Source organism: Vipera ursinii (genome assembly GCF_947247035.1).
Source record: "Vipera ursinii genome assembly, chromosome: 2".
In the NCBI taxonomy this organism is placed as follows: domain Eukaryota; kingdom Metazoa; phylum Chordata; class Lepidosauria; order Squamata; family Viperidae; genus Vipera; species Vipera ursinii.
In genome coordinates this window covers 162973906-163001787 of record NC_139513.1, presented here as the reverse complement: position 1 = coordinate 163001787, position 27882 = coordinate 162973906, and positions in this window count along the sequence as shown.

Below are 27882 nucleotides of genomic sequence, written 5' to 3'. Positions count from 1 at the left end.
TGACACAAATGTAAAAACCGAGGCCAGTATGAGATTCGGGGTTGAATTTAATCCTTAAAAATTGTTTTTTTCATAGATTTTAAAAACCAAGATATTTTGGTGTCCGGGGAAGAAAATTCCTGATGCCGGAGTCAGGGATTTTTGTGCCCAGGGGGTGAAATTTTTTTTTTGACCCAAATGTAAAAATGGACACTAGAATTAGTTTCGAAGTTGAATTTCACCCTTGAAAATGGTGTTTTTCATAGATTTTAAAAATCAAGATTTTTTTGGTGTCAGGGGAAGAAAATTCGTGATGCCAGGGTCAGGGATTTTTGTGCCCAGGAGTTGAATTTTTTTTTTGTTGACCCAAATGTAAAAACGGATGCCAGAATTACATTCGGTGTTTAATTTCACGCTTAAAAAAGGTGTTTTTTATACTTTTTAAAAATCAAGCATTTTTTGGTGTCCGGGCAAGTAAATTCGTGATGCCGGGGTCAGGGATTTTTGTGCCCAGGAGGTAAATTTTTTTTGACCCAAATGTAAAAACGGACGCCAGAATTAGATTCAGGGTTGAATTTCATCCTTGAAAATGGTGTTTTTCATAGATTTTAAAAATCAAGATTTTTTGGTGTCAGGGGAAGAAAATTCGTGATGTCAGGGTCAGGGATTTTTGTGCCCAGGAGTTGAATTTTTTTTGTTGACCCAAATGTAAAAACTGATGCCAGAATTACATTCGGGGTTTAATTTCACGCTTAAAAATGGTGTTTTTTATACTTTTTAAAAATCAAGCATTTTTTGGTGTCCGGGCAAGTAAATTTCTGATGCCGGGGTCAGGGATTTTTGTGCCCAGGGGGTGAAATTTTTTTTTTGACCCAAATGTAAAAATGGACACTAGAATTAGTTTTGGGGTTGAATTTCGTCCTTAAAAATGGTGCTTTTTATACTTTTTAAAAATCAAGAATTTTTTGGTGTCTGGGCAAGAAAATTCCTGATGCCGGGGTCAGGGATTTTTGTGCCCAGGAGGTGAAAAAGATTTTTTGACACAAATGTAAAAACCGAGGCCAGTATGAGATTCGGGGTTGAATTTCATCCTTAGAAATGGTGTTATTTATAGATTTTAAAAATCAAGATTTTTTTGTGTCCAGGGAAGAAAATTCGTGATGCCGGGGTCAGGGATTTTTGTGCCCAGGAGGTAAATTTCTTTTGACCCAAATGTAAAAACAGACACCAGAATTAGATTCGAGTTTTAATTTCATCCTTAAAAATGGTTTTTTTCATAGATTTTAAAAATCAAGATTTTTTGATGTCCGGGGAAGAAAATTCGTGATGCCAGCGTCAGGGATTTTTGTGCCCAGGAGGTAAATTTTTTTTTTGACACAAATGTAAAAACCGAGGCCAGTATGAGATTCGGGGTTGAATTTAATCCTTAAAAATGGTTTTTTTCATAGATTTTAAAAACCAAGATTTTTTGGTGTCCGGGGAAGAAAATTCCTGATGCCGGAGTCAGGGATTTTTGTGCCCAGGGGGTGAAATTTTTTTTTTGACCCAAATGTAAAAATGGACACTAGAATTAGTTTCGGGGTTGAATTTCACCCTTGAAAATGGTGTTTTTCATAGATTTTAAAAATCAAGATTTTTTTGGTGTCAGGGGAAGAAAATTCGTGATGCCAGGGTCAGGGATTTTTGTGCCCAGGAGTTGAATTTTTTTTTGTTGACCCAAATGTAAAAACGGATGCCAGAATTACATTCGATGTTTAATTTCACGCTTAAAAATGGTGTTTTTTATACTTTTTAAAAATCAAGCATTTTTTGGTGTCCGGGCAAGTAAATTTTTGATGCCGGGGTCAGGGATTTTTGTGCCCAGGGGGTGAAATTTTTTTTTTGACCCAAATGTAAAAATGGACACCAGAATTACATTCGGGGTTGAATTTCACGCTTAAAACTGGTGTTTTTTATAGTTTTTAAAAATCAAGAATTTTTTGTTGTCCGGGAAAGAAAATTACTTTTGCCGGGGTCAGGGATTTTATTTGCCTAGGAGGTGAACATTTTTTTTTTTTACTCAAATGTAAAAACGGACGCCAGAATTAGATTTGGGGTTTAATTTCATGCTTAAAAATGGTGTTTTCTATAGATTTTAAAAATCAAGCATTTTTTGGTGTCCGGGCAAGTAAATTTTTGATGCCGGGGTCAGGGATTTTTGTGCCCAGGGGGTGAAATTTTTTTTTTGACCCAAATGTAAAAATGGACACTAGAATTAGTTTCGGGGTTGAATTTCGTCCTTAAAAATGGTGCTTTTTATAGTTTTTAAAAATCAAGAATTTTTTGGTGTCCGGGCAACAAAATTCCTGATGCCAGAGTCAAGGATTTTTGTGCCCAGGAGGTGAAAAAGATTTTTTGACACAAATGTAAAAACCTAGGCCAGTATGAGATTCGGGGTTGAATTTCATCCTTAGAAATGGTGTTTTTTATAGATTTTAATAATCAAGATTTTTTTGTGTCCAGGGAAGAAAATTCGTGATGCCGGGGTCAGGGATTTTTGTGCCCAGGAGGTAAATTTTTTTTGACCCAAATGTAAAAACAGACACCAGAATTAGATTCGAGTTTTAATTTCATCCTTAAAAATGGTTTTTTTCATAGATTTTAAAAATCAAGATTTTTTTGTGTCCGGGGAAGAAAATTCATGATGCCAGGAATTTTTATGCCCAGCAGGTAAATTGTTTTTTGACCCAAATGTAAAAGCAGACACCAGAATTAGATTCGAGGTTTAATTGCATCCTTAAAAATGGTGTTTTCTATACTTTTTATAAATGAAGATATTTTTGGTGTCCAGGGAAGAAAATTCCTGATGTCGGAGTCAGGGATTTTTGTGCCCAGGAGGTGAATGTTTATTTTTACTCAAATCTAAAAACGGACACCAGAATGAGATTCGGGGTTGCTTTTTGTCCTTAAAAATGTCATTTTTCATAGCATTTAAAAATCAAGATTTTTTTGGTTTCCGGGGAAGAAAATTCCTGATGCCGGGGTCAGGGATTTTTGTGCCCAGGAGGTGAATTTTTTTTTCCACCCAAATCTATAAACGGACACCGGAATGAGATTCGGGGTTGAATTTCGTGCTTAAAAATGGTGTTTTTCATAGCTTTTAAAAATCAAGATTTTTTTGGTGTACGGGGAAGAAAATTCCTGATGCCGGGGTCAGAGAGTTTTGTGCCCAGGAGGTGAATTTTTTTTCCCCACCCAAATCTATAAACAGACGCCGGAATGAGATTCGGGGTTGAATTTCGTGCTTAAAAATGGTGTTTTTTATAGCTTTTAAAAATCAAGAATTTTTTGGTGTCCGGGGAAGAAAATTCCTGATGCCGGAGTCAGGGACTTTTGTGCCCAGGAGGTGAAATTATTTTCCACTCAAATGTAAAAACGGATGCCAGAATTAGATTTGGGGTTTAATTTCATGCTTAAAAATGGTTTTTTCTATAGATTTTAAAAATCAAGGTTTTTTCGTGTCCGGGGAAGAAAATTCCTGATGCCGGGGTGAGGGATTTTTGTGCCCAGGAGGTGAATTTTTCGTTGTTGACCCAAATGTAAAAACGGATGCCAGAATTACATTCGGGGTTTAAATTCACGCTTAAAAATTGTGTTTTTTATACTTTTTAAAAATCAAGCATTTTTTGGTGTCCGGGCTAGTAAATTTCTGATGCCGGGGTCAGGGATTTTTGTGCCCAGGAGGTGAATTTTTCATTGTTGACCCAAATGTAAAAACGGATGCCAGAATTACATTCGGGGTTGAATTTCACGCTTAAAAATGGTGTTTTTTATACTTTTTAAAAATCAAGAATTTTTTGTTGTCCGGGAAAGAAAATTACTGATGCCGGGGTCAGGGATTTTATTTGCCTAGGAGGTGAACATTTTTTTTTTGACTCAAATGTAAAAACGGATGCCAGAATTAGATTTGGGGTTTAATTTCATGCTTAAAAATGGTGTTTTCTATAGATTTTAAAAATCAAGGTTTTTTGGTGTCCGGGGAAGAAAATTCCTGATGCCGGGGTGAGGGATTTTTGTGCCCAGGAGGTGAATATTTCGTTGTTTTCCCAAATGTAAAAACGGATGCCAGAATTACATTCGGGGTTTAATTTCACGCTTAAAAATGGTGTTTTTTATACTAAAAAGTATAAAAAATCAAGCATTTTTTGGTGTCCGGGCTAGTAAATTTCTGATGCCGGGGTCAGGGATTTTTGTGCCCAGGAGGTGACATTTTTTTTGACCCAAATGTAAAAACGGACGCCAGAATTACATTCGGGGTTGAATTTCACGCTTAAAAATGGTGTTTTTTATAGTTTTTAAAAATCAAGCATTTTTTGGTGTCCGGGGAAGAAAATTCCTGTTGCCGGGTTCAGGGATTTTTGTGCCCAGCGGGTGAAAATTTTTTTTTGACCCAAATGTAAAAACGGACGCCAGAATTAGATTCAGGGTTGAATTTCATAGATTTTAAAAATCAAGATTTTTTGGTGTCCGGGGAAGAAAATTCGTGATGCCAGGGTCAGGGATTTTTGTGCCCAGGAGGTAAATTTTTTTTTGACACAAATGTAAAAACCGAGGCCAGTATGAGATTCGGGGTTGAATTTAATCCTTAAAAATGGTGTTTTTTATACTTTTTAAAAATCAAGCATTTTTTGGTGTCCGGGGAAGTAAATTTCTGATGCTGGGGTCAGGGACTTTTGTGCCCAGGAGGTGAATTTTTTTTTGACCCAAATGTAAAAATGGACACCAGAATTACATTCGGGGTTGAATTTCACGCTTAAAAATTGTGTTTTTTATACTTTTTAAAAATCAAGCATTTTTTGGTGTCTGGCCAAGTAAATTTCTGATGCCGGGGTCAGGGATTTTATTTGCCTAGGAGGTAAACATTTTTTTTTTACCCAAATGTAAAAACGGACGCCAGAATTAGATTTGGGGTTTAATTTCATGCTTAAAAATGGTGTTTTATATAGATTTTAAAAATCAAGGTTTTTTGGTGTCCGGGGAAGAAAATTCCTGTTGACGGGGTCAGGGATTTTTGTGCCCAGGAGGTGAATTTTTTTTTTGACACAAATGTAAAAACCTAGGACAGTATGAGATTCGGGGTTGAATTTCATCCTTAGAAATGGTGTTTTTTATAGATTTTAAAAATCAAGATTTTTTTGTGTCCAGGGAAGAAAATTCGTGATGCCGGGGTCAGGATTTTTGTGCCCAGGAGGTAAATTTTTTTTGACCCAAATGTAAAAACAGACACCAGAATTAGATTCGAGTTTTAATTTCATCCTTAAAAATGGTTTTTTTCATAGATTTTAAAAATCAAGAATTTTTTTGTGTCCGGGCAAGAAAATTCCTGATGCCAGGGTCAGGGATTTTTGTGCCCAGGAGGTGAATTTTTTTTTTCACCCAAATGTAAAAATGGACACCAGAATTACATTCCGGGTTGAATTTCACGCTTAAAAATGGTGTTTTTTATAGTTTTTAAAAATCAAGAATTTTTTGTTGTCCGGGAAAGAAAATTACTTTTGCCGGGGTCAGGGATTTTCTTTGCCTAGGAGGTGAACATTATTTTTTTGACTCAAATGTAAAAACGGACGCCAGAATTAGATTTGGGGTTTAATTTCATGCTTAAAAATGGTGTTTTCTGTATTTTTTAAAAATCAAGGTTTTTTGGTGTCCGGGCAAGTAAATTTTTGATGCCGGGGTCAGGGATTTTTGTGCCCAGGGGGTGAAATTTTTTTTTTGACCCAAATGTAAAAATGGACACTAGAATTAGTTTCGGGGTTGAATTTCGTCCTTAGAAATGGTGTTTTTTATAGTTTTTAAAAATCAAGAATTTTTTGGTGTCCGGGGAAGAAAATTCGTGATGCTGGGGTCAGGGATTTTTGTGCCCAGGAGGTGAAATACTTTTTTTTGACCCAAATGTAAAAACGGACTCCAGAATTAGATTTGGGGTTTAATTTCATCCTTGAAAATGGTGTTTTTTATACTTTGACCCAAATGTAAAAATGGACACCAGAATTACATTCAGGGTTGAATTTCACGCTTAAAAATGGTGTTTTTTATAGTTTTTAAAAATCAAGAATTTTTTGTTGTCCGGGAAAGAAAATTACTGATGCCGGGGTCAGGGATTTTATTTGCCTAGGAGGTGAACATTTTTTTTTGACTCAAATGTAAAAACGGACGCCAGAATTAGATTTGGGGTTTAATTTCATGCTTAAAAATGGTGTTTTCTCTAGATTTTAAAAATCAAGGTTTTTTGGTGTCCGGGGAAGAAAATTCCTGATGCCGGGGTGAGGGATTTTTGTGCCCAGGAGGTGAAAAAGATTTTTTGACACAAATGTAAAAACCGAGTCCAGTATGAGATTCGGGGTTGAATTTCATCCTTAGAAATGGTGTTTTTTATACTTTTTAAAAATCAAGCATTTTTTGGTGTCCGGGCAAGTAAATTTCTGATTTCGGAGTCAGGGATTTTTGTGCCCAGGAGGTGATTTTTTTTTGACCCAAATGTAAAAATGGACACCAGAATTACATTCGGGGTTGAATTTCACGCTTAAAAATGGTGTTTTTTATAGTTTTTAAAAATCAAGAATTTTTTGTTGTCCGGGAAAGAAAATTACTGATGCCGGGGTCAGGGATTTTATTTGCCTAGGAGGTGAACATTATTTTTTTGACTCAAATGTAAAAACGGACGCCAGAATTAGATTTGGGGTTTAATTTCATGCTTAAAAATGGTGTTTTCTATATTTTTTAAAAATCAAGGTTTTTTGGTGTCCGGGGAAGAAAATTCCTGATGCCGGGGTGAGGGATTTTTGTGCCCAGGAGGTGAATATTTCGTTGTTGACCCAAATGTAAAAACGGATGCCAGAATTACATTCGGGGTTTAATTTCACGCTTAAAAATGGTGTTTTTTATACTTTTTAAAGATCAAGCATTTTTTGGTGTCCGGGCTAGTAAATTTCTGATGCCGGGGTCAGGGATTTTTGTGCCCAGGAGGTGAAAAAGATTTTTTGACACAAATGTAAAAACCGAGTCCAGTATGAGATTCGGGGTTGAATTTCATCCTTAGAAATGGTGTTTTTTATACTTTTTAAAAATCAAGCATTTTTTGGTGTCCGGGCAAGTAAATTTCTGATTTCGGAGTCAGGGATTTTTGTGCCCAGGAGGTGACATTTTTTTTGACCCAAATGTAAAAACGGACGCCAGAATTACATTCGGGGTTGAATTTCACGCTTAAAAATGGTGTTTTTTATAGTTTTTAAAAATCAAGCATTTTTTGGTGTCCGGGGAAGAAAATTCCTGTTGCCGGGTTCAGGGATTTTTGTGCCCAGCGGGTGAAAATTTTTTTTTGACCCAAATGTAAAAACGGACGCCAGAATTAGATTCAGGGTTGAATTTCATCCTTGAAAATGGTGTTTTTCATAGATTTTAAAAATCAAGATTTTTTTGTGTCCAGGGAAGAAAATTCGTGATGCCGGGGTCAGGGATTTTTGTGCCCAGGAGGTAAATTTTTTTTGACCCAAATGTAAAAACAGACACCAGAATTAGATTCGAGTTTTAATTTCATCCTTAAAAATGGTTTTTTTCATAGATTTTAAAAACCAAGATTTTTTGGTGTCCGGGGAAGAAAATTCCTGATGCCGGAGTCAGGGATTTTTGTGCCCAGGGGGTGAAATTTTTTTTTTAACCCAAATGTAAAAATGGACACTAGAATTAGTTTCGGGGTTGAATTTCGTCCTTAAAAATTGTGTTTTTTATACTTTGACCCAAATGTAAAAATGGACACCAGAATTACATTCAGGGTTGAATTTCACGCTTAAAAATGGTGTTTTTTTATAGTTTTTAAAAATCAAGAATTTTTTGTTGTCCGGGAAAGAAAATTACTGATGCCGGGGTCAGGGATTTTATTTGCCTAGGAGGTGAACATTTTTTTTTGACTCAAATGTAAAAACGGACGCCAGAATTAGATTTGGGGTTTAATTTCATGCTTAAAAATAGTGTTTTCTCTAGATTTTAAAAATCAAGGTTTTTTGGTGTCCGGGGAAGAAAATTCCTGATGCCGGGGTGAGGGATTTTTGTGCCCAGGAGGTGAAAAAGATTTTTTGACACAAATGTAAAAACCGAGTCCAGTATGAGATTCGGGGTTGAATTTCATCCTTAGAAATGGTGTTTTTTATACTTTTTAAAAATCAAGCATTTTTTGGTGTCCGGGCAAGTAAATTTCTGATTTCGGAGTCAGGGATTTTTGTGCCCAGGAGGTGATTTTTTTTTGACCCAAATGTAAAAATGGACACCAGAATTACATTCGGGGTTGAATTTCACGCTTAAAAATGGTGTTTTTTATAGTTTTTAAAAATCAAGAATTTTTTGTTGTCCGGGAAAGAAAATTACTGATGCCGGGGTCAGGGATTTTATTTGCCTAGGAGGTGAACATTATTTTTTTGACTCAAATGTAAAAACGGACGCCAGAATTAGATTTGGGGTTTAATTTCATGCTTAAAAATGGTGTTTTCTGTATTTTTTAAAAATCAAGGTTTTTTGGTGTCCGGGCAAGTAAATTTTTGATGCCAGGGTCAGGGATTTTTGTGCCCAGGGGGTGAAATTTTTTTTTTGACCCAAATGTAAAAATGGACACTAGAATTAGTTTCGGGGTTGAATTTCGTCCTTAGAAATGGTGTTTTTTATAGTTTTTAAAAATCAAGAATTTTTTGGTGTCCGGGGAAGAAAATTCGTGATGCTGGGGTCAGGGATTTTTGTGCCCAGGAGGTGAAATACTTTTTTTTGACCCAAATGTAAAAACGGACTCCAGAATTAGATTTGGGGTTTAATTTCATCCTTGAAAATGGTGTTTTTCATAGATTTTAAAAATCAAGATTTTTTTGTGTCCGGGGAAGAAAATTCGTGATGCCAGGAATTTTTATGCCCAGCAGGTAAATTGTTTTTTGACCCAAATGTAAAAGCAGACACCAGAATTAGATTCGAGGTTTAATTGCATCCTTAAAAATGGTGTTTTCTATACTTTTTATAAATGAAGATATTTTTGGTGTCCGGGGAAGGAAATTCCTGATGCCGGCGTCAGGGATTTTTGTGCCCAGGAGGTGAAAATTTTTTTTGACCCAAATGTAAAATTCGATTCCAGAATGAGGTTTTGGGTTGCATTTCATCCTTAAAAATGGTGTTTTTTATAGTTTTTGTAAATGAACATTTTTGGGGTGTCCGGGGGACAAAATTCCTGATGCCGGTTTCAGGGATTTTTGTGCCCAGGAGGTGAATTTTTTTTTGACCCAAATGTAAAAACGGACACCAGAATTACATTCAGGGTTGAATTTCATCCTTGAAAATGGTGTTTTTCATAGATTTTAAAAATCAAGATTTTTTGATGTCCGGGGAAGAAAACTCCTGATGCCGGTGTCAGGGATTTTTGTGCCCAGGAGGTGAAATTTTTTTTTTGACCCAAATGTAAAAACGGACACCAGAATTAGATTCGGGGTTGAATTTCTTCCTTAAAAATGGTGTTTTTTTATAGATTTTAAAAATCAATGATTTTTGGTTTCCGGGGAAGAAAATTCCTGATGCCGGGGTCAGGGATTTTTGTGCTCAGGAGGTGAATTTTTTTTTACCCAAATGTAAAAACGGAAGCCAGAATTACATTTGGGGTTGAATTTCACGCTTAAAAATGATGTTATTTATACTTTTTAAAAATCAAGGTTTTTTGGTTTCCGGGGAAGAAAATTCGTGATGCCGGGGTCAGGGATTTTTGTGTCCAGGAGGTGAATTTTTTGTTGTTGACCCAAATGTAAAAACGGATGCCAGAATTACATTCGGGATTTAATTTCACACTTAAAAATGGAGTTTTTTATACTTTTTAAAAATCAAGCATTTTTTGGTGTCCAGGGAAGAAAATTCGTGATGCCGGAGTCAGGGATTTTTGTGCCCAGGAGGTGAATATTTTTTTTGACCCAAATGTAAAAACGGATGCCAGAATTAGATTTGGGGTTGAATTTCGTCCTTCAAAATGGTGTTTTTCATAGTTTTTAAAAATGAAGATTTTTTTGGTGTCCGTGGAAGAAAATTCTTGATGCCGGAGTCAGGGATTTTTGGGCCCAGGAGGTGAATGTTTTTTTTTACTCAAATCCAAAAACGGACATCAGAATGAGATTCGGGTTTGAATTTCATCCTTAAAAATGTTGTTTTCATAGCTTTTAAAAATCAAGATTTTTTTGGTGTACGGGGAAGAAAATTCCTGATGCCGGAGTCAGGGACTTTTGTGCCCAGGAGGTGAAATTATTTTCCACTCAAATGTAAAAACGGACGCCAGAATTAGATTTGGGGTTTAATTTCATGCTTAAAAATGGTGTTTTCTATAGATTTTAAAAATCAAGGTTTTTTGGTGTGCGTGGAAGAAAATTCCTGATGCCGGGGTGAGGGATTTTTGTGCCCAGGATGTGAATTTTTCGTTGTTGACCCAAATGTAAAAACGGATGCCAGAATTACATTCGGGGTTTAATTTCACGCTTAAAAATTGTGTTTTTTATACTTTTTAAAAATCAAGCATTTTTTGGTGTCTGGGCTAGTAAATTTCTGATGCCGGGGTCAGGGATATTTGTGCCCAGGAGGTGAATTTTTCGTTGTTGACCCAAATGTAAAAACGGATGCCAGAATTACATTCGGGGTTGAATTTCACGCTTAAAAATGGTGTTTTTTATAGTTTTTAAAAATCAAGAATTTTTTGTTGTCCGGGAAAGAAAATTACTGATGCCGGGGTCAGGGATTTTATTTGCCTAGGAGGTGAACATTATTTTTTTGACTCAAATGTAAAAACGGACGCCAGAATTAGATTTGGGGTTTAATTTCATGCTTAAAAATGGTGTTTTCTATATTTTTTAAAAATCAAGGTTTTTTGGTGTCCGGGGAAGAAAATTCCTGATGCCGGGGTGAGGGATTTTTGTGCCCAGGAGGTGAATATTTCGTTGTTGACCCAAATGTAAAAACGGATGCCAGAATTACATTCGGGGTTTAATTTCACGCTTAAAAATGGTGTTTTTTATACTTTTTAAAGATCAAGCATTTTTTGGTGTCCGGGCTAGTAAATTTCTGATGCCGGGGTCAGGGATTTTTGTGCCCAGGAGGTGAAAAAGATTTTTTGACACAAATGTAAAAACCGAGTCCAGTATGAGATTCGGGGTTGAATTTCATCCTTAGAAATGGTGTTTTTTATACTTTTTAAAAATCAAGCATTTTTTGGTGTCCGGGCAAGTAAATTTCTGATTTCGGAGTCAGGGATTTTTGTGCCCAGGAGGTGACATTTTTTTTGACCCAAATGTAAAAACGGACGCCAGAATTACATTCGGGGTTGAATTTCACGCTTAAAAATGGTGTTTTTTATAGTTTTTAAAAATCAAGCATTTTTTGGTGTCCGGGGAAGAAAATTCCTGTTGCCGGGTTCAGGGATTTTTGTGCCCAGCGGGTGAAAATTTTTTTTTGACCCAAATGTAAAAACGGACGCCAGAATTAGATTCAGGGTTGAATTTCATCCTTGAAAATGGTGTTTTTCATAGATTTTAAAAATCAAGATTTTTTTGTGTCCAGGGAAGAAAATTCGTGATGCCGGGGTCAGGGATTTTTGTGCCCAGGAGGTAAATTTTTTTTGACCCAAATGTAAAAACAGACACCAGAATTAGATTCGAGTTTTAATTTCATCCTTAAAAATGGTTTTTTTCATAGATTTTAAAAATCAAGATTTTTTGATGTCCGGGGAAGAAAATTCGTGATGCCGGGGTCAGGGATTTTTGTGCCCAGGAGGTAAATTTTTTTTTGACACAAATGTAAAAACCGAGGCCAGTATGAGATTCGGGGTTGAATTTAATCCTTAAAAATGGTTTTTTTCATAGATTTTAAAAACCAAGATTTTTTGGTGTCCGGGGAAGAAAATTCCTGATGCCGGAGTCAGGGATTTTTGTGCCCAGGGGGTGAAATTTTTTTTTAACCCAAATGTAAAAATGGACACTAGAATTAGTTTCGGGGTTGAATTTCGTCCTTAAAAATTGTGTTTTTTATACTTTGACCCAAATGTAAAAATGGACACCAGAATTACATTCAGGGTTGAATTTCACGCTTAAAAATGGTGTTTTTTATAGTTTTTAAAAATCAAGAATTTTTTGTTGTCCGGGAAAGAAAATTACTGATGCCGGGGTCAGGGATTTTATTTGCCTAGGAGGTGAACATTTTTTTTTGACTCAAATGTAAAAACGGACGCCAGAATTAGATTTGGGGTTTAATTTCATGCTTAAAAATGGTGTTTTCTCTAGATTTTAAAAATCAAGGTTTTTTGGTGTCCGGGGAAGAAAATTCTTGATGCCGGGGTGAGGGATTTTTGTGCCCAGGAGGTGAAAAAGATTTTTTGACACAAATGTAAAAACCGAGTCCAGTATGAGATTCGGGGTTGAATTTCATCCTTAGAAATGGTGTTTTTTATACTTTTTAAAAATCAAGCATTTTTTGGTGTCCGGGCAAGTAAATTTCTGATTTCGGAGTCAGGGATTTTTGTGCCCAGGAGGTGATTTTTTTTTGACCCAAATGTAAAAATGGACACCAGAATTACATTCGGGGTTGAATTTCACGCTTAAAAATGGTGTTTTTTATAGTTTTTAAAAATCAAGAATTTTTTGTTGTCCGGGAAAGAAAATTACTGATGCCGGGGTCAGGGATTTTATTTGCCTAGGAGGTGAACATTATTTTTTTGACTCAAATGTAAAAACGGACGCCAGAATTAGATTTGGGGTTTAATTTCATGCTTAAAAATGGTGTTTTCTATATTTTTTAAAAATCAAGGTTTTTTGGTGTCCGGGGAAGAAAATTCCTGATGCCGGGGTGAGGGATTTTTGTGCCCAGGAGGTGAATATTTCGTTGTTGACCCAAATGTAAAAACGGATGCCAGAATTACATTCGGGGTTTAATTTCACGCTTAAAAATGGTGTTTTTTATACTTTTTAAAGATCAAGCATTTTTTGGTGTCCGGGCTAGTAAATTTCTGATGCCGGGGTCAGGGATTTTTGTGCCCAGGAGGTGAAAAAGATTTTTTGACACAAATGTAAAAACCGAGTCCAGTATGAGATTCGGGGTTGAATTTCATCCTTAGAAATGGTGTTTTTTATACTTTTTAAAAATCAAGCATTTTTTGGTGTCCGGGCAAGTAAATTTCTGATTTCGGAGTCAGGGATTTTTGTGCCCAGGAGGTGACATTTTTTTTGACCCAAATGTAAAAACGGACGCCAGAATTACATTCGGGGTTGAATTTCACGCTTAAAAATGGTGTTTTTTATAGTTTTTAAAAATCAAGCATTTTTTGGTGTCCGGGGAAGAAAATTCCTGTTGCCGGGTTCAGGGATTTTTGTGCCCAGCGGGTGAAAATTTTTTTTTCACCCAAATGTAAAAACGGACGCCAGAATTAGATTCAGGGTTGAATTTCATCCTTGAAAATGGTGTTTTTCATAGATTTTAAAAATCAAGATTTTTTTGTGTCCAGGGAAGAAAATTCGTGATGCCGGGGTCAGGGATTTTTGTGCCCAGGAGGTAAATTTTTTTTGACCCAAATGTAAAAACAGACACCAGAATTAGATTCGAGTTTTAATTTCATCCTTAAAAATGGTTTTTTTCATAGATTTTAAAAACCAAGATTTTTTGGTGTCCGGGGAAGAAAATTCCTGATGCCGGAGTCAGGGATTTTTGTGCCCAGGGGGTGAAATTTTTTTTTTAACCCAAATGTAAAAATGGACACTAGAATTAGTTTCGGGGTTGAATTTCGTCCTTAAAAATTGTGTTTTTTATACTTTGACCCAAATGTAAAAATGGACACCAGAATTACATTCAGGGTTGAATTTCACGCTTAAAAATGGTGTTTTTTTATAGTTTTTAAAAATCAAGAATTTTTTGTTGTCCGGGAAAGAAAATTACTGATGCCGGGGTCAGGGATTTTATTTGCCTAGGAGGTGAACATTTTTTTTGACTCAAATGTAAAAACGGACGCCAGAATTAGATTTGGGGTTTAATTTCATGCTTAAAAATGGTGTTTTCTCTAGATTTTAAAAATCAAGGTTTTTTGGTGTCCGGGGAAGAAAATTCCTGATGCCGGGGTGAGGGATTTTTGTGCCCAGGAGGTGAAAAAGATTTTTTGACACAAATGTAAAAACCGAGTCCAGTATGAGATTCGGGGTTGAATTTCATCCTTAGAAATGGTGTTTTTTATACTTTTTAAAAATCAAGCATTTTTTGGTGTCCGGGCAAGTAAATTTCTGATTTCGGAGTCAGGGATTTTTGTGCCCAGGAGGTGATTTTTTTTTGACCCAAATGTAAAAATGGACACCAGAATTACATTCGGGGTTGAATTTCACGCTTAAAAATGGTGTTTTTTATAGTTTTTAAAAATCAAGAATTTTTTGTTGTCCGGGAAAGAAAATTACTGATGCCGGGGTCAGGGATTTTATTTGCCTAGGAGGTGAACATTATTTTTTTGACTCAAATGTAAAAACGGACGCCAGAATTAGATTTGGGGTTTAATTTCATGCTTAAAAATGGTGTTTTCTGTATTTTTTAAAAATCAAGGTTTTTTGGTGTCCGGGGAAGAAAATTCCTGATGCCGGGGTGAGGGATTTTTGTGCCCAGGAGGTGAATATTTCGTTGTTGACCCAAATGTAAAAACGGATGCCAGAATTACATTCGGGGTTTAATTTCACGCTTAAAAATGGTGTTTTTTATACTTTTTAAAGATCAAGCATTTTTTGGTGTCCGGGCTAGTAAATTTCTGATGCCGGGGTCAGGGATTTTTGTGCCCAGGAGGTGAAAAAGATTTTTTGACACAAATGTAAAAACCGAGTCCAGTATGAGATTCGGGGTTGAATTTCATCCTTAGAAATGGTGTTTTTTATACTTTTTAAAAATCAAGCATTTTTTGGTGTCCGGGCAAGTAAATTTCTGATTTCGGAGTCAGGGATTTTTGTGCCCAGGAGGTGACATTTTTTTTGACCCAAATGTAAAAACGGACGCCAGAATTACATTCGGGGTTGAATTTCACGCTTAAAAATGGTGTTTTTTATAGTTTTTAAAAATCAAGCATTTTTTGGTGTCCGGGGAAGAAAATTCCTGTTGCCGGGTTCAGGGATTTTTGTGCCCAGCGGGTGAAAATTTTTTTTTGACCCAAATGTAAAAACGGACGCCAGAATTAGATTCAGGGTTGAATTTCATCCTTGAAAATGGTGTTTTTCATAGATTTTAAAAATCAAGATTTTTTTGTGTCCAGGGAAGAAAATTCGTGATGCCGGGGTCAGGGATTTTTGTGCCCAGGAGGTAAATTTTTTTTGACCCAAATGTAAAAACAGACACCAGAATTAGATTCGAGTTTTAATTTCATCCTTAAAAATGGTTTTTTTCATAGATTTTAAAAATCAAGATTTTTTGATGTCCGGGGAAGAAAATTCGTGATGCCGGGGTCAGGGATTTTTGTGCCCAGGAGGTAAATTTTTTTTTGACACAAATGTAAAAACCGAGGCCAGTATGAGATTCGGGGTTGAATTTAATCCTTAAAAATGGTTTTTTTCATAGATTTTAAAAACCAAGATTTTTTGGTGTCCGGGGAAGAAAATTCCTGATGCCGGAGTCAGGGATTTTTGTGCCCAGGGGGTGAAATTTTTTTTTTAACCCAAATGTAAAAATGGACACTAGAATTAGTTTCGGGGTTGAATTTCGTCCTTAAAAATTGTGTTTTTTATACTTTGACCCAAATGTAAAAATGGACACCAGAATTACATTCAGGGTTGAATTTCACGCTTAAAAATGGTGTTTTTTATAGTTTTTAAAAATCAAGAATTTTTTGTTGTCCGGGAAAGAAAATTACTGATGCCGGGGTCAGGGATTTTATTTGCCTAGGAGGTGAACATTTTTTTTTGACTCAAATGTAAAAACGGATGCCAGAATTAGATTTGGGGTTTAATTTCATGCTTAAAAATGGTGTTTTCTCTAGATTTTAAAAATCAAGGTTTTTTGGTGTCCGGGGAAGAAAATTCGTGATGCCGGGGTCAGGGATTTTTGTGCCCAGGAGGTAAATTTTTTTTTTTGACACAAATGTAAAAACCGAGGCCAGTATGAGATTCGGGGTTGAATTTAATCCTTAAAAATGGTTTTTTTCATAGATTTTAAAAACCAAGATTTTTTGGTGTCCGGGGAAGAAAATTCCTGATGCCGGAGTCAGGGATTTTTGTGCCCAGGGGGTGAAATTTTTTTTTTGACCCAAATGTAAAAATGGACACCAGAATTACATTCGGGGTTGAATTTCACGCTTAAAACTGGTGTTTTTTATAGTTTTTAAAAATCAAGAATTTTTTGTTGTCCGGGAAAGAAAATTACTTTTGCCGGGGTCAGGGATTTTATTTGCCTAGGAGGTGAACATTTTTTTTTTTACTCAAATGTAAAAACGGACGCCAGAATTAGATTTGGGGTTTAATTTCATGCTTAAAAATGGTGTTTTCTATAGATTTTAAAAATCAAGCATTTTTTGGTGTCCGGGCAAGTAAATTTTTGATGCCGGGGTCAGGGATTTTTTTTTTTTTTTTTATTGAAAAGTTTTACAATACAATTTTCCATTAAAAACCCCCATCCCCCTCCACCCTCCCCTCCCTACCTCCCCCCTACCTCTTCCCTCCCCCCTTACCTCCCCCCTTCCCCCCTCCCTCTTCCCTCCCCTCCCTCCCCCCCACCCCCCTCCCCCCCCCGGACTTCCCAGAGCTAAATACAAGGTATATATATATGAAAGCAATCATAAGCAACCATATACTAACAACCATAAATTCTAAAATCCATCACTCTCTAACTTATATAAGAACAAACAAAACTTAACATTATTAAATATATATAAAAAAAAAATAGGAAAAGAAAAGAAAAAACACGAAAGAAGACTTATTCGAATGCTAGATAAAACTTCTTAACCCTATACTTATTCTGGATAAACTCAATCCACTTTCTCCATTCCATAATATAACGTTCTTGCGAGTGATCTTTCAAATAAGCCGATATCTTCGCCATCTCTGCCAGGTCGGAAACCTTTAAAGTCCATTCTTCTATAGTCGGCAGCTCCTCTTTCTTCCAATATTGTCCTATCAAAAGTCTTGCTGCCGTGACTAAATTCAGCATCAACTTGGAGTCCACCACTGTAGCATCAACAATTATTCCCAACAAAAAAAATTGCGGACAAAACTTTATCCTCCTTTTAAAGATCTTCTGTATATTCCACCAAATTTTAATCCAAAAGGCCTTAACCTTTTTACATGTCCACCATATGTGAAAATATGTTGCATCTTCAACCCCGCACCTCCAACACTTAGGCTGATAATTCGGGTACATACTTGCAAGCTTTTTAGGATCTAAATGCCATCTATAAAACATCTTATAAAAATTCTCTCTTAAATTTTGAGCTTGAGTAAATTTCACATTCCTCACCCAGATCTTCTCCCACATGTCCATTGTAATAACTTCCTGGATATTTTGGGCCCATTTTATCATACAGTCCTTAACAAGCTCTGTTTCTGAATCAATCTCTATCAATGCAAGATATATCCGTTTAATGTGTGCAGGTCCCTGATTTCTAATTTGCTTTATCAGATTTTCATCAATCGTTGCAAATCCAATTTTCTGGTCTTCTTTCCACCTGGCCCGTAACTGAGTATATTGAAACCATGTTTGAACAACCTTCTCTTCTCGCAAGAAGCTATATGATTTCAAGCACCAAACATTCCTTTCCAAACTTAAAATTTCCTTGTAGGTAGTCTCATCGTGTTTGAAACCAGCATGTATATTTTCTATTGCGTGTTTTGGAATTGCCCACAATGGTATCTTACAACTTAGCTTATGTCTATACTTCTTCCAAACTCTCAGCAATGCCTGTCTTAAAATATGCGTCCTAAACACAGTACCTACCTTCTTATCATACAACAAATATGCATGCCAGCCAAACAACAAATCATGGCCCTCAAGATTTAATAACCTCGATTGCGTCAAATTGATCCAATCACTTATTCCTACTAATGCAGCAGCTTCATAATATAATTTAAAATTAGGCAATTTAAGGCCACCTCTCTCACGAATATCCTGCATAATCTTAAGTTTAACTCGTGGCTTTTTCCCTGCCCACACAAATTTATTGATACCACGCTGCCATTCCTCCAAATTAGAGTCTTTCTTAAGAATTGGTATCATTTGGAATAAAAATAAAAATTTGGGCAGGACATTCATTTTCACTGCTGCAATCCGTCCCAACAAAGTCAATTGCAATTTTTGCCAACTCTCCAATTCTTTTTGAATTTTCCCCCACAATTTTTCATAATTATTTTTATATAGCTTTGTATTCGAGGGCGACAAAATTACCCCCAAATATTTAACCCTTTTAACAATCTCAAATCCAGTTAATCCTTCCAAGAAGGCCTTCTGTGAAACTGTCATGTTTCTAGCCAAAATTTTAGTTTTCTGTATGTTTACTTTAAATCCAGAAACCTTCCCATATTGTGTTATTATCTCTATCAGGTCCACAACAGAGTTCTCTGGCTGGGTCACTGTAACAACCAGATCATCTGCAAATGCTCTCAATCTATAGTCCTGATCTCCAACTTGTATCCCCTTAATTTTTTCCGAATTCCGAATCTTGTTCAATAATATCTCTAAAGTTAATACAAATAACAAGGGCGATAACGGACATCCTTGCCTTGTACCCTTCTCAATATTACATACTGCCGTCAGACTATTGTTAACTATGATTCGGGCAGTTTGCTTTTGATATAATGCCCTAATCGGCTGTAAGAAATTTTCCCCAAAATCCATTTTATCTAACATTCTCAACAGAAATTGCCAATTCAATTGATCAAAAGCCTTTTCAGCATCTAAAAAGATTAGCGCTGCAGAGATCTGGTTGTGCCTTTCCAAATACTCTAACACATCAACTATATGTCTAACATTATTTTTCATTTGCCTACCACTAATAAACCCCGTTTGATCCCCATGAATCACCTGTTGCAGAACCCTCATCAGTCTATTAGCCAAAACCTTAGCAAATATCTTATAATCTGTATTTAAAAGCGAAATCGGTCTGTAATTTTTAACTTGAGTAGCATCCTGATCTTCCTTCGGAATCAATGAGATAAAAGCTGTTCTCCAAGACGGTGGCACCTTTCCCCCCCTCTGGATTGTCTGGAACAGTTCCTTTAACGGTTTTATCATCTCAAATTGTAAATTTTTATAAAAAGCCGCAGACAAGCCATCTGTACCGGGCGCCTTATCAACCTTCAAATCCTTAATTGCTGTAAGGATTTCTTCTTCTGTGATCAGTTGGTTAATCCCCTCTCTTTGTGCTTGCGTAAGGACCGGAATATTAGCATTCTCCAAATATTTATCAATGTCTTTTACCTCAATTTCCTCTTTGGTATATAATTTCGAATAAAAATCCACAAAAGCATCCTTAATAAGATTCTGTTGAAACACGACCCTTCCTTTATATTCAATCTTGTCTATATTAGAGGCCCTTTGTTTCTTCCTCAGTCTATAGGCTAACCATCTGCCTGGTTTATTAGCGTTACAAAAAGTATTATGCCTAGCAAACCGCAGATTGGTTGCCACTTGGTCTGCCATTAATTTATCAAATTGTCCTCTTAACAGCCTAATAGCCTCTTTAATCTTCACGTCCCCTGGATTCAAAATCAAAGCCCTTTCTTTTTCCTTTATTTCATTCTCCAGTTCTTTCCTTCTGGTTTCCACTACACGTCTACGTCTATTATTCATATATATCAACACACCTCTCATATAGGCCTTACTAGCATCCCAAACCATATCCATAGAGGTACCCTTATTCATATTAATCTCAAAAAAATCCTTCATCCGCTGTTTACATTCTTCCACATTTCTCTGATCTCTAAACAAGTTCTCATTTACGCGCCACGAGCGCCTGTCTCTTTTCTCCTTATCAATCTCCAACCAAACTGGACTGTGGTCTGAAATAGTTCTTGCACATATCTTCACTTTTTTAGTTCTCAAAAAGAAATCATTAGTCAACAAAATAAAATCAATCCTTGAGAAAGATTGGTGTCTGTCAGAGTAAAAAGTATAATCCTTCTCCTGCAGGTGCCTCTCCCGCCAGATATCTCGCAATTCGAGATCATCCTTCAATTCAAAAAAAGTTTTAGGCAGTCTGGCGTGGCTTGGAATACGCTTAAAAGCTCCAGCTTTATCCAAGTGTACATCCAGAACACCATTCCAATCTCCCATAATAATAAAAGATTTATAATCCAACTGGGTAAGCTTTGTATGAAGTAAGCTAAAAAAATCAGCTTGTTGTTGGTTAGGTGCATATAGTCCAACTAGAAGCATCTTTTTACCTTCTAAGAGCAGCTCAATCATAACATATCTTCCATGCTTATCTGCTTCAATTAAGTCTGCTGTTAAGGCACTTTTAACATAAACAACTACTCCATTTTTCTTATTCTCTGCAGAGGCAACAAAATGCGTACCCAGTCTCGAGTTCAGTAAATACTTTTGATCCAAAACTCTAATATGCGTTTCTTGCAAGCATATAACATCTATCTTAAATTGCTTTAAATATTGAAAAACTTTCTTCCTCTTCTGCGGTGAATTTAGTCCATTAACATTCCAAGTTAAAAATTTAGTTGCCATGCATATCATCCAGAAGCCCTTGGACCACAGCCTTGATAGGACTAACTTCTTTAGGCCGTGCCCCTCCCACAGCTTGACTGTATGTACGTTGCGAAGAAACTGAAGACTTTTGCTGATCTTGTTCTATTATTTTCTTTGCTCGTTTTAAAGCAGCACGCGTCACTCTTTGCTCTCTAGGATCATCCAAAGAAGTTGTAACTTGATCTCCTCCCACGCCACTTTCCTCTGTTTCCTCCTCTTGTTGTTCTTCTTCTCCAGATCCTTTTCCAGCTTCCAGGAGCGTTAATGGGGTTGCTTTTAGGACATTATTGTAGAAATCACGCGCTTGCTTCACAGTAATCAACCGGTACCTTTTACCTTCATGCATCACCATCAGCCCCTGAGGAATCTCCCATCTGAACCTTATATCTCTTTGCTTGAGCTCATGCACGAGGAATGTATAATCCTTCCTTCCCCTTAAAATCCTTGGAGGAATTTCTTTTAAAACCAAAACTTCTTGTTCAGCAATCACCACTTTAACATCATAGGCAGCTTGTATAATTTGATCTCTGATCTCTCTTTTTGCAAAATAAACCACCACATCTCTAGGCAACTTCCTCTGTCTGGCAATCCATGAATTCACCCGAAACACTTTATCCATAGCTGCTCTTATTTCAGATGCTGGCAGGTTTAATACTTCTTCAAAAGCCTCAGAGATCAGCTGCTTCAAATCTTCTTTAGTATCCTCTTTTAAGCCTCTGATTCTGACAGCAAACTGCATCTGGTAAAATTGGGCTAAGCTTAAGTCCTTCTCCAGTTTGTCTCTTACATTTTCATTCTCTCTTACTTTAACTTCTAATATAGCATTCCTTTGAGCCAAATCATCCATCTTTTCATCTAATTCTTCCACACATTCCGCCACTTTATGCACTGAAGACAAAATGTCTACCTTCATCACGCTGAGCTTCTGTTCCATCCTCTCTTCCATTCTCTCCTCCAGTTTCTCCAATTTCTCCTCCATCTGCGCAAATTTGTCAGCCATTGATTGATTAATTGAGTCCAAAAGTTTATCCACAGCATCTCGAAACTCCTTCGCTGTCAGCGCTTCAGAAGGGTGCAACGCCTGTAAAGATGATTGTTGCACTGGCGAGGATCCACCACTCCGAAGAGTTTTAGGGGGAGGTTTCGCCGCCATCTTTTAATCCTCAAATATGACGCACTTTCACTTAGAGTTTAAAAAGTTCAAGTAGTTAGAGAGTATAATAAAATAAGCCTCTTCACCTTTATCTCTTGTATCGCTCTGCCTGCTCCTTTAAATCATAGTCCTTTCTTCAGGCAGGGATGGTTCGCAGACGCCTGGCTCTGCTCCAAAAAGTTCAGAGCAGACACGCCGGCCAGCTGGGAGCAACCCAGGCTTCGGGGGAGTTCAATCCTTCAGCCGCCCAAGCTCCGAGCTCAGGCGGCCTCGGAGAACTCAACCCCTACCTGGGGCCTCACCCCCTCCTCTTCTCCCGAGGAGGGGGCTTCAATTTCGCCCGAACAGCTGTTCGGCGCTGTTACGGGCGAAAAAAACAAACAGCTGAGCCGCGGGCAGCCCGGGAAGGCTGTCTTCGGCGCCGCGACGCCACCGGAAGCCCCGGGGTCAGGGATTTTTGTGCCCAGGGGGTGAAATTTTTTTTTTGACCCAAATGTAAAAATGGACACTAGAATTAGTTTCGGGGTTGAATTTCGTCCTTAAAAATGGTGCTTTTTATAGTTTTTAAAAATCAAGAATTTTTTGGTGTCCGGGCAACAAAATTCCTGATGCCAGAGTCAAGGATTTTTGTGCCCAGGAGGTGAAAAAGATTTTTTGACACAAATGTAAAAACCTAGGCCAGTATGAGATTCGGGGTTGAATTTCATCCTTAGAAATGGTGTTTTTTATAGATTTTAAAAATCAAGATTTTTTTGTGTCCAGGGAAGAAAATTCGTGATGCCGGGGTCAGGGATTTTTGTGCCCAGGAGGTAAATTTTTTTTGACCCAAATGTAAAAACAGACACCAGAATTAGATTCGAGTTTTAATTTCATCCTTAAAAATGGATTTTTTCATAGATTTTAAAAATCAAGATTTTTTGGTGTCCGGGGAAGAAAATTCGTGATCAGGGATTTTTGTGCCCAGGAGGTAAAATTTTTTTGACACAAATGTAAAAACCGAGGCGAATATGAGATTCGGGGTTGAATTTCATCTTTAGAAATGGTGTTTTTAATAGTTTTTAAAAATCAAGCATTTTTTGGTGTCCGGGGAAGAAAATTCGTGATGCTGGGGTCAGGGATTTTTGTGCCCAGGAGGTGAAATTTTTTTTTTGACCCAAATGTAAAAACGGACTCCAGAATTAGATTTGGGGTTTAATTTCATCCTTGAAAATGGTGTTTTTCATAGATTTTAAAAATCAAGATTTTTTTGTGTCCGGGGAAGAAAATTCGTGATGCCAGGAATTTTTATGCCCAGCAGGTAAATTGTTTTTTGACCCAAATGTAAAAGCAGACACCAGAATTAGATTCGAGGTTTAATTGCATCCTTAAAAATGGTGTTTTCTATACTTTTTATAAATGAAGATATTTTTGGTGTCCAGGGAAGAAAATTCCTGATGCCGGAGTCAGGGATTTTTGTGCCCAGGAGGTGAATGTTTATTTTTACTCAAATCTAAAAACGGACACCAGAATGAGATTCGGGGTTGCTTTTTGTCCTTAAAAATGTCATTTTTCATAGCATTTAAAAATCAAGATTTTTTTGGTTTCCGGGGAAGAAAATTCCTGATGCCGGGGTCAGGGATTTTTGTGCCCAGGAGGTGAATTTTTTTTTCCACCCAAATCTATAAACGGACACCGGAATGAGATTCGGGGTTGAATTTCGTGCTTAAAAATGGTGTTTTTCATAGCTTTTAAAAATCAAGATTTTTTTGGTGTACGGGGAAGAAAATTCCTGATGCCGGGGTCAGAGAGTTTTGTGCCCAGGAGGTGAATTTTTTTTCCCCACCCAAATCTATAAACAGACGCCGGAATGAGATTCGGGGTTGAATTTCGTGCTTAAAAATGGTGTTTTTTATAGCTTTTAAAAATCAAGAATTTTTTGGTGTCCGGGGAAGAAAATTCCTGATGCCGGAGTCAGGGACTTTTGTGCCCAGGAGGTGAAATTATTTTCCACTCAAATGTAAAAACGGATGCCAGAATTAGATTTGGGGTTTAATTTCATGCTTAAAAATGGTTTTTTCTATAGATTTTAAAAATCAAGGTTTTTTCGTGTCCGGGGAAGAAAATTCCTGATGCCGGGGTGAGGGATTTTTGTGCCCAGGAGGTGAATTTTTCGTTGTTGACCCAAATGTAAAAACGGATGCCAGAATTACATTCGGGGTTTAAATTCACGCTTAAAAATTGTGTTTTTTATACTTTTTAAAAATCAAGCATTTTTTGGTGTCCGGGCTAGTAAATTTCTGATGCCGGGGTCAGGGATTTTTGTGCCCAGGAGGTGAATTTTTCATTGTTGACCCAAATGTAAAAACGGATGCCAGAATTACATTCGGGGTTGAATTTCACGCTTAAAAATGGTGTTTTTTATACTTTTTAAAAATCAAGAATTTTTTGTTGTCCGGGAAAGAAAATTACTGATGCCGGGGTCAGGGATTTTATTTGCCTAGGAGGTGAACATTTTTTTTTTGACTCAAATGTAAAAACGGATGCCAGAATTAGATTTGGGGTTTAATTTCATGCTTAAAAATGGTGTTTTCTATAGATTTTAAAAATCAAGGTTTTTTGGTGTCCGGGGAAGAAAATTCCTGATGCCGGGGTGAGGGATTTTTGTGCCCAGGAGGTGAATATTTCGTTGTTTTCCCAAATGTAAAAACGGATGCCAGAATTACATTCGGGGTTTAATTTCACGCTTAAAAATGGTGTTTTTTATACTAAAAAGTATAAAAAATCAAGCATTTTTTGGTGTCCGGGCTAGTAAATTTCTGATGCCGGGGTCAGGGATTTTTGTGCCCAGGAGGTGACATTTTTTTTGACCCAAATGTAAAAACGGACGCCAGAATTACATTCAGGGTTGAATTTCACGCTTAAAAATGGTGTTTTTTATAGTTTTTAAAAATCAAGCATTTTTTGGTGTCCGGGGAAGAAAATTCCTGTTGCCGGGTTCAGGGATTTTTGTGCCCAGCGGGTGAAAATTTTTTTTTGACCCAAATGTAAAAACGGACGCCAGAATTAGATTCAGGGTTGAATTTCATAGATTTTAAAAATCAAGATTTTTTGGTGTCCGGGGAAGAAAATTCGTGATGCCAGGGTCAGGGATTTTTGTGCCCAGGAGGTAAATTTTTTTTTGACACAAATGTAAAAACCGAGGCCAGTATGAGATTCGGGGTTGAATTTAATCCTTAAAAATGGTGTTTTTTATACTTTTTAAAAATCAAGCATTTTTTGGTGTCCGGGGAAGTAAATTTCTGATGCTGGGGTCAGGGACTTTTGTGCCCAGGAGGTGAATTTTTTTTTGACCCAAATGTAAAAATGGACACCAGAATTACATTCGGGGTTGAATTTCACGCTTAAAAATTGTGTTTTTTATACTTTTTAAAAATCAAGCATTTTTTGGTGTCTGGCCAAGTAAATTTCTGATGCCGGGGTCAGGGATTTTATTTGCCTAGGAGGTAAACATTTTTTTTTACCCAAATGTAAAAACGGACGCCAGAATTAGATTTGGGGTTTAATTTCATGCTTAAAAATGGTGTTTTATATAGATTTTAAAAATCAAGGTTTTTTGGTGTCCGGGGAAGAAAATTCCTGTTGACGGGGTCAGGGATTTTTGTGCCCAGGAGGTGAATTTTTTTTTTGACACAAATGTAAAAACCTAGGACAGTATGAGATTCGGGGTTGAATTTCATCCTTAGAAATGGTGTTTTTTATAGATTTTAAAAATCAAGATTTTTTTGTGTCCAGGGAAGAAAATTCGTGATGCCGGGGTCAGGATTTTTGTGCCCAGGAGGTAAATTTTTTTTGACCCAAATGTAAAAACAGACACCAGAATTAGATTCGAGTTTTAATTTCATCCTTAAAAATGGTTTTTTTCATAGATTTTAAAAATCAAGAATTTTTTGGTGTCCGGGCAAGAAAATTCCTGATGCCAGGGTCAGGGATTTTTGTGCCCAGGAGGTGAATTTTTTTTTTGACCCAAATGTAAAAATGGACACCAGAATTACATTCCGGGTTGAATTTCACGCTTAAAAATGGTGTTTTTTATAGTTTTTAAAAATCAAGAATTTTTTGTTGTCCGGGAAAGAAAATTACTTTTGCCGGGGTCAGGGATTTTCTTTGCCTAGGAGGTGAACATTTTTTTTTTGACTCAAATGTAAAAACGGACGCCAGAATTAGATTTGGGGTTTAATTTCATGCTTAAAAATGGTGTTTTATATAGATTTTAAAAATCAAGGTTTTTTGGTGTCCGGGGAAGAAAATTCCTGGTGCCGGGGTGAGGGATTTTTGTGCCCAGGAGGTGAATATTTCGTTGTTGACCCAAATGTAAAAACGGATGCCAGAATTAGATTTGGGGTTTAATTTCACGCTTAAAAATGGTGTTTTTTATACTTTTTAAAAATCAAGCATTTTTTGGTGTCCGGGCAAGTAAATTTTTGATGCCGGGGTCAGGGATTTTTGTGCCCAGGGGGTGAAATTTTTTTTTTGACCCAAATGTAAAAATGGACACTAGAATTAGTTTCGGGGTTGAATTTCGTCCTTAGAAATGGTGTTTTTTATAGTTTTTAAAAATCAAGAATTTTTTGGTGTCCGGGGAAGAAAATTCGTGATGCTGGGGTCAGGGATTTTTGTGCCCAGGAGGTGAAATACTTTTTTTTGACCCAAATGTAAAAACGGACTCCAGAATTAGATTTGGGGTTTAATTTCATCCTTGAAAATGGTGTTTTTCATAGATTTTAAAAATCAAGATTTTTTTGTGTCCGGGGAAGAAAATTCGTGATGCCAGGAATTTTTATGCCCAGCAGGTAAATTGTTTTTTGACCCAAATGTAAAAGCAGACACCAGAATTAGATTCGAGGTTTAATTGCATCCTTAAAAATGGTGTTTTCTATACTTTTTATAAATGAAGATATTTTTGGTGTCCGGGGAAGGAAATTCCTGATGCCGGCGTCAGGGATTTTTGTGCCCAGGAGGTGAAAATTTTTTTTGACCCAAATGTAAAATTCGATTCCAGAATGAGGTTTTGGGTTGCATTTCATCCTTAAAAATGGTGTTTTTTATAGTTTTTGTAAATGAACATTTTTGGGGTGTCCGGGGGACAAAATTCCTGATGCCGGTTTCAGGGATTTTTGTGCCCAGGAGGTGAATTTTTTTTTGACCCAAATGTAAAAACGGACACCAGAATTACATTCAGGGTTGAATTTCATCCTTGAAAATGGTGTTTTTCATAGATTTTAAAAATCAAGATTTTTTGATGTCCGGGGAAGAAAACTCCTGATGCCGGTGTCAGGGATTTTTGTGCCCAGGAGGTGAAATTTTTTTTTTGACCCAAATGTAAAAACGGACACCAGAATTAGATTCGGGGTTGAATTTCTTCCTTAAAAATGGTGTTTTTTTATAGATTTTAAAAATCAATGATTTTTGGTTTCCGGGGAAGAAAATTCCTGATGCCGGGGTCAGGGATTTTTGTGCCCAGGAGGTGAATTTTTTTTTACCCAAATGTAAAAACGGAAGCCAGAATTACATTCGGGGTTGAATTTCACGCTTAAAAATGATGTTATTTATACTTTTTAAAAATCAAGGTTTTTTGGTTTCCGGGGAAGAAAATTCGTGATGCCGGGGTCAGGGATTTTTGTGTCCAGGAGGTGAATTTTTTGTTGTTGACCCAAATGTAAAAACGGATGCCAGAATTACATTCGGGATTTAATTTCACACTTAAAAATGGAGTTTTTTATACTTTTTAAAAATCAAGCATTTTTTGGTGTCCAGGGAAGAAAATTCGTGATGCCGGAGTCAGGGATTTTTGTGCCCAGGAGGTGAATATTTTTTTTGACCCAAATGTAAAAACGGATGCCAGAATTAGATTTGGGGTTGAATTTCGTCCTTCAAAATGGTGTTTTTCATAGTTTTTAAAAATGAAGATTTTTTTGGTGTCCGTGGAAGAAAATTCTTGATGCCGGAGTCAGGGATTTTTGGGCCCAGGAGGTGAATGT